Source organism: Raphanus sativus, chromosome 4, assembly GCF_000801105.2.
Source record: "Raphanus sativus cultivar WK10039 chromosome 4, ASM80110v3, whole genome shotgun sequence".
NCBI lineage: Eukaryota > Viridiplantae > Streptophyta > Magnoliopsida > Brassicales > Brassicaceae > Raphanus > Raphanus sativus.
The window spans coordinates 20,187,671-20,193,948 of record NC_079514.1 but is presented as its reverse complement, the minus strand read 5'-3'; the positions used below and the strand labels follow the sequence as shown (position 1 = coordinate 20,193,948).

At 32.7% G+C, this 6,278-nt stretch overlaps 1 long non-coding RNA gene across 1 annotated transcript; it reads right to left on the bottom strand.

Moving 5' to 3' along the window:
- Positions 1–4,390: 4,390 nt before the first annotated feature.
- Positions 4,391–6,278, bottom strand: LOC108831341 (uncharacterized). The gene is made up of 3 exons (XR_001946337.2): positions 5,997–6,278; positions 5,494–5,789; positions 4,391–5,003 (listed from the first exon to the last, which is right to left on the bottom strand). It is a non-coding gene; the product is annotated as an uncharacterized LOC108831341 (long non-coding RNA).

Genomic DNA, 6,278 nt, shown 5'->3' with positions numbered 1-6,278 from the left:
TTGGACATCCCTAACTATAACCATTACTGAAAAGAATTTCTCGGAAAACAAATCTTCTCAATAATTGATCAGATATAAGTGCAACTAAATTCAATATATCTAACTTTAAATAGATGAATCGTTTTTAGTATCTTATGATAACGATTTTAAATTATTAATTAAAAATAAGGTCTTAACAAACAAAATCTTAGAGTAGATAAGTGCAACTAAATTCGTGTATCTAACATTAAATACCTGAAAAAATAGTTTCTATTGCTAACGAATTTAAAGTATTAATATATATTTATGTAACGAAATATATTAGTTAATATCTTCATACTTTCAAAAACGGATATCCCATACCCGTTAGAACATAAACACTATGGGTCTGATTGGTAAAGGCTGTAGCTTCTTTTTTTTTTGCTGTAGAAAGATTGCTGTAGATTTTTTGCTGTAGCTATAGATCATATAACTGTAGATTTTTTGAATTTGCTGTAGATTAGTATTATATACATAAAACAAAAAACATATTAATAAAAACGAAATAAAAATTTGTAATAATAATTATTATACTGAATAAATTAAAAAAATCTAAAATTTCATAAAGTCTGAATCTCAAAAAAAAAACTTTTGGTTAAATCAATAGATACATCTACCCACGAGTATTCCATAAATCCATTGCAACCTTCCATGTATTGCCTTGAATCAGTCTCTTCTTCTAAAACTGTTTCATCGTCATCATTCATTGCAGGTTGTTGATCATTATCTTCTCTCCAATCAACATCAAAGTCAGGATCATGTGTGCTTGATTTACGTACAAAGTTATGTAGCGCCATAGTTGCTGCTACAAGCTTTCTTGTTGTTCCAATGTTGTACCTTACCATGTTTTGCATTATCTTCCATTTCCCTTTCCATACTCCAAATGTTCTTTCAATGACACATTAAAGTGACGAAGTGACCAATAAGCGTAACATATATTATTGGTTTTCTTTTCCATGGTTCATAATCAAATTTCATCATACATCAATAATATAAAAAAAGAACCCAATAACTTAAAAATAAAACGCAGAGATGGGTTACGTTAGGTACCTTTTTGTTGCCTCTTCTTATTTTCTCTGTTTTTTTTGCTCTCTTACATAGATAGTATTATATATATATGGTTACAGTTAGGGCTTTTAGCGTTTATAAGATTTGGTTAGTGTTTATCTTAGGTTTGGTAGTATTTACCTTATTTTTTGAATAAAAAGTTAAATAAAATATTCCTTTTTTTCTTTTAGAAAGCTCACAAAACTAAGCTGTAGGTAATTAACTTTCTAAAGCACTTAGGATATGTATCTATTACAAACTGCTGTGATTTTTTTTTTTGATAAATCTTGATTATTTTAGATTTAGTACTGTCAATTTAAATGGTGCTGTGTACAGCTCCCACAGCTATTACCAATCATCTTCTATATATACTAGATTCGATCTCCGCGCTACGCGCGGATAAATGTTGAAATTGTTTTTTTTAGATCACAAGTTAAATTTTGCATGGGATTAGAGTAATATTTTTCCCCAAATAGATAAAAGCTGATAGTTACTGAATGCACGTAAATGATAAAAAGAGTAAAATAGTTGCTTAAAATAACGTAAATAATGCAAAAGACTTCAATCATCCTGAAGAATAAAATCTGCAAGGTGGTCTATATTAAACAACCTGAAATAGACAAAAATCAAGATAGTTAACTTTGTTTAATTGGGTATGAAACAATTGCTATCAGAGGTTAAAGAGGCATATTTGATATAGCTGGATATGAACTCTTGGTATATCTTCAAATGAATGCTCCATTGTGCATTATAAATCTGCTGAGTTTTTTCATTTTTATAAGAAGACATTTTGATATTGTTGGAATTAAAGCATTATTATTAAAATATAATACATGTGTGGGATAGAAGCTCTTTTTTTTCCATCTATTTATTTATTATAAAGGCCAAAGCCCAAGTACAGAATACAAATATAAAACATTAAGCCCAAACATAAGGGCAAACTAAACTAGAAGGCCCATAACCCACTGACCCACATCTGAAACGAAAAGACGCCACAAACCATGCGTCGAAAGTAACGCTTGTCCTCAACACGTGTTACGATCCTCGCCTATGAGGAAGCACGTGTCACATGATCGCCCCAACTTAACCAAACGCCTGCATCTTGATCGGCGTTTCACCGGAACAGTGACTGGAACCACCGGATCACACCGGGACCGCTCCACACCATAGAAACTTCATCGCTTGATCTCCTATCCTCGAAGAGCTTCATCGATCCACTATCAAGATCTCATCCGAGAATAAACCAAGCCACCGACAACTCCCATACCTTCCTTGTAGAAACCCCATCCGTTAGAGAGCATCCATCGACAACGTCGAGATCTCATCCGATACAACGGAGATTCAAACAAAAGGATTCCAAAATCCGTAACCAAAACCGAGGACCCCCTCGTTCATCTTCTAAACCGACAAAGCTTTTTCCAGAGTCGACGAGGCACGGCTGAGAAAGCCCCTACCCCTCGAGGTCGTAAGCCGGCGATTAAGGAGCTGTGAAAGCCTCCACATCCCGGAGTCAAGAAGATTTCTTTATAAACAATGTTTTTCACCCTTAGCTGATGTGAATCTTTGCCTTTAATGATTGTTAATCCCGCTTTGCTTGTGACACGCGAGAGAGCAACATAAAGTTGACCATGAGAGAACACATGTTTAGGCAGATACAATGTGACCTCTTTTAAACTCTAACCTTGGCTTTTGTTGATCGTCATTGTATAACACAATCTGATAGGAAATTACCGTCGACGTAAAGTGAACGGTAGTTTTGTTTCTTCATGCAAGAGAATAATTCTTAGGATCAAAACCTCTTTTCCGATGTGTGATCCAGTGAGTATCAAAATTATATTATCCAAATACCAAAAATTAGAAACTTTTTATAATATTATTTGGAAAGTCAGTAAAAACTGTGAATTTTAACTAACTTTCCAAATAATAGATACATACGTTTCTGCACATCTTTTAATTTATTTTGCTTGATCTTTGTTTTTGAAATGTGAAAGCAATATAAAAATAAATTTCTTATTTTTCGCTCCTACAAATTTTTTATTTTATTTTAAAAATTTATATAAAATGAGTTATGTTTTGTTTTTATTTTATTGTATATTTTGATTATGTATTAATCTTTAACTATGGTCATCAATCTTTTTCTTGTTAAAGTGTTTAACCTTGATTTTGTTGACCAAATTAACATTTTCCTTGTGATTCACTTTTTATTTTTATTGAACTGAATTTTATAAAAAATTTGAAGGAACATTATTATATGAATTTCTCTTCTTTTGATTTTTATTGATTTTTCAATTTATATTTTAAGTATTTTGTCTAAATTTATTATTTGTTAACTAAGCTTTTCACCAAGCTCATGTTATGGATTGTCACAAATTATTATTTCTATTCTTTTATATATTGTTATTTTTATTTTCCAAACCATTTTTGATTTTGTATTAATATTTGAGTAATGTTTTCTTTCTATTTTTATATTAATTTCTAAGCCTTGGCTTGGATTCACTTTTTGTATGGGTTGATAAAATGTGAGAAACAATATTGTAAACATTTTTCTTATTTTTGTTGTCAAATTTTATTTTATTTTGAAATTAATGTGTTTTAATTTTATTATGTATTTCGAATTATTGTATGTTAACAGAACAATTGATGTCAAACATTTGGTTGTATTAAAAATTGTTAACAATTATATTAAGTATATGGGTTACTAAGTAGTTTGTTAATAGCAGTGATCTAAATCATACTATACAATAGCTAACAAACTTTAAATATTATGATGATATATGTCTTATATTTTTTTGTAAATAAGGTTCCTTGGGAAAAATTACTATAGTAATTTGTACTTTATAATATTTAGTAGTTGGATTTGTTCTGAATTCTACATATGTAGAGAGGTAGGGACCCAATGGTTCATAAATTTTGAATTTGTACTCTTCCATGTTTACCATAACGTTTCTATACTTTCAATATAATTATTGAATTTTGATTGTGCATGCTAGATACAATATTTGATGAACATAGGAACTAAATATCTTTATATCGTGGTGATTACTTCTTAAACATTTTTATTAGACATTAGTTTATTAAGCAGACTTTGTTTCATGGTATTAGACACATTTTAATGGATCTGAACATATTTAAATAGGTATACGGTTCAACAAAGTTATATATATGCATAAAAACTTCTTTAAAGGATACATGTCACGTGTGTGCAAACTGTGAGTAGAAAAGTCAAGCAGGCAACTGAAGAATATTTTATTTCATAAAGTTCAAACACCGTTTTACCACAAGGTAAAATCGGAACGCTGCAGTTTAAAGGATCTGAACGCTGCAGTTTTTTTTTTAACACTGAAGAATATTTTACTTCATAAAGTTCAAACACCGTTTTACCACAAGGTAAAATCGAAATACAGTAGAAGTATATTAGAAACTAAACAATTACATGCACACCAATAGGGGCTATAGTAATGTGTAAATTTCTAGATCTTAGTTGAAAGACACTAATTTTCTACGACATGAAAGAGGATAAACCAAATCTCTCACTGTGTATGTGTCTTTATCATCTTCACCACTCAGATAACAGCTTGAAACTGCAGAGCATATACTGAAGCACGAACATAATCAGAATAAAATTCTGATCAAAAGAACCGAAAGAGCATTGAATGATAGAGGCGTTGTTGTGTCTCCATGAGAAGTGCACACCGTCGACCTTCGAATCCGGTAGCAGCTGACCGTTGAACTTCCAATCCGGAAACAAAGCCAATACAAGTTACAAAACAAAGACAAAACGACAACGGCAACAGAAAAGACCAATCCCCGCCGATGCCCAGATCAACCGACGCCAGAGATAGCCACATCTAACGCCATCAGAGACCACAAAATGAAAACCAGACCCTAAAACCGAGGCACCACCTACTCCATCATCGAGGGTAGAGAAGCCAAGGCAGCTGCAGTTTAATATGCAAGTATGAGGATAAAATTCTTAAAATTCCCAACGATGTAGAAAAAGACCAAAGATAAATAATGCAAAACAATTTCAAAACTATAATAAGCTCTTTGACCAAATTGATGTATGCTTCAATTTCTTATTATGGACGATGATAAGTATAGGTTATGTCGATGTTCATGCTAAACATTACAGGGATCATCGAAAGCCCCAATTTTTGCCTCCTAAATCAATCCTAAGCCCTAACTTGATAAAGAAGGTTTTTTATATGAGAATTTTATTGATTTGCAAAGATCTCTGTGATTGCCTCGTATCTGTCATGACCATTAGAACTGTATAACCACTGCAAACTGAGAAGGCTAAGATCTTAGCTTGGCAACTTCAGATAGAGACATCTCATTGCCGCTAAATGTGGAGGAAGGAAGCAGCAGAGAGGACTTGGTTTGCAAGGGAAGTGACAATAAACGAACACAAACTGAAGAAAAAGTTACCATACTGAGATTCCCAGGATCCTTTGTCTGAGAAGAAAGAAGTGGAACGGGGCTGTTGATTGTAGGCAGTGGCATTGTGTGGACCGCCAAGTTAAAACCTTGGATCTAGCATACTGGCTGAGAGCAGAGAGCAGGAGAAAGTTAAAACCTTTATTTTAACTCTTTCTTCGGCATAAATAAAACAGATTATATAAAAAAGAGCAAGAGCATTTGAGGTTCTTATCTGCTCATTGCTATAGTTAGGTTGACGTTGAGTCTGACTCACATGTTCCACCCCTCCGGAAAAGAAACTTCATCTGTGGAAGAATACATCTTAGAATCAATATAAATACAAACAACTCATAGCTCAAACTCGGGTCGATCAGTGAAACGCAGAGAGTTTTAGTAAATTAAAGGCTTTACCATACAACTGAAACATGAAGTTCAAAATCTATTTAACATGTTCAATTAGCAAAATCATTCGAATCAGAGACTGGATATGAAATTAGGCGACAAATACTAACCAAACATTCAACAGTAGGAGCGATTCGACCATGGACAGGGGAGAAGAAACACAGCCTTCACACCAAGTAGCTATGCTACTTTCTTTTCCATTATGGATCATTGAGATCGATTGAAACCTAAACCGAGTTTTTGTAAAACTCCTTTTTCACTTTCATGTTCCTCATAGAGAGAGAGAGAGAGAGAGAGAGAGAAAGTTGAAGAGGATTCAGTTATTGATGAAGTTAATAGGAGAAGATAAGAGTTATTAGAGAAATCGCAAAAGTCACCAAGAGGAAGAACAG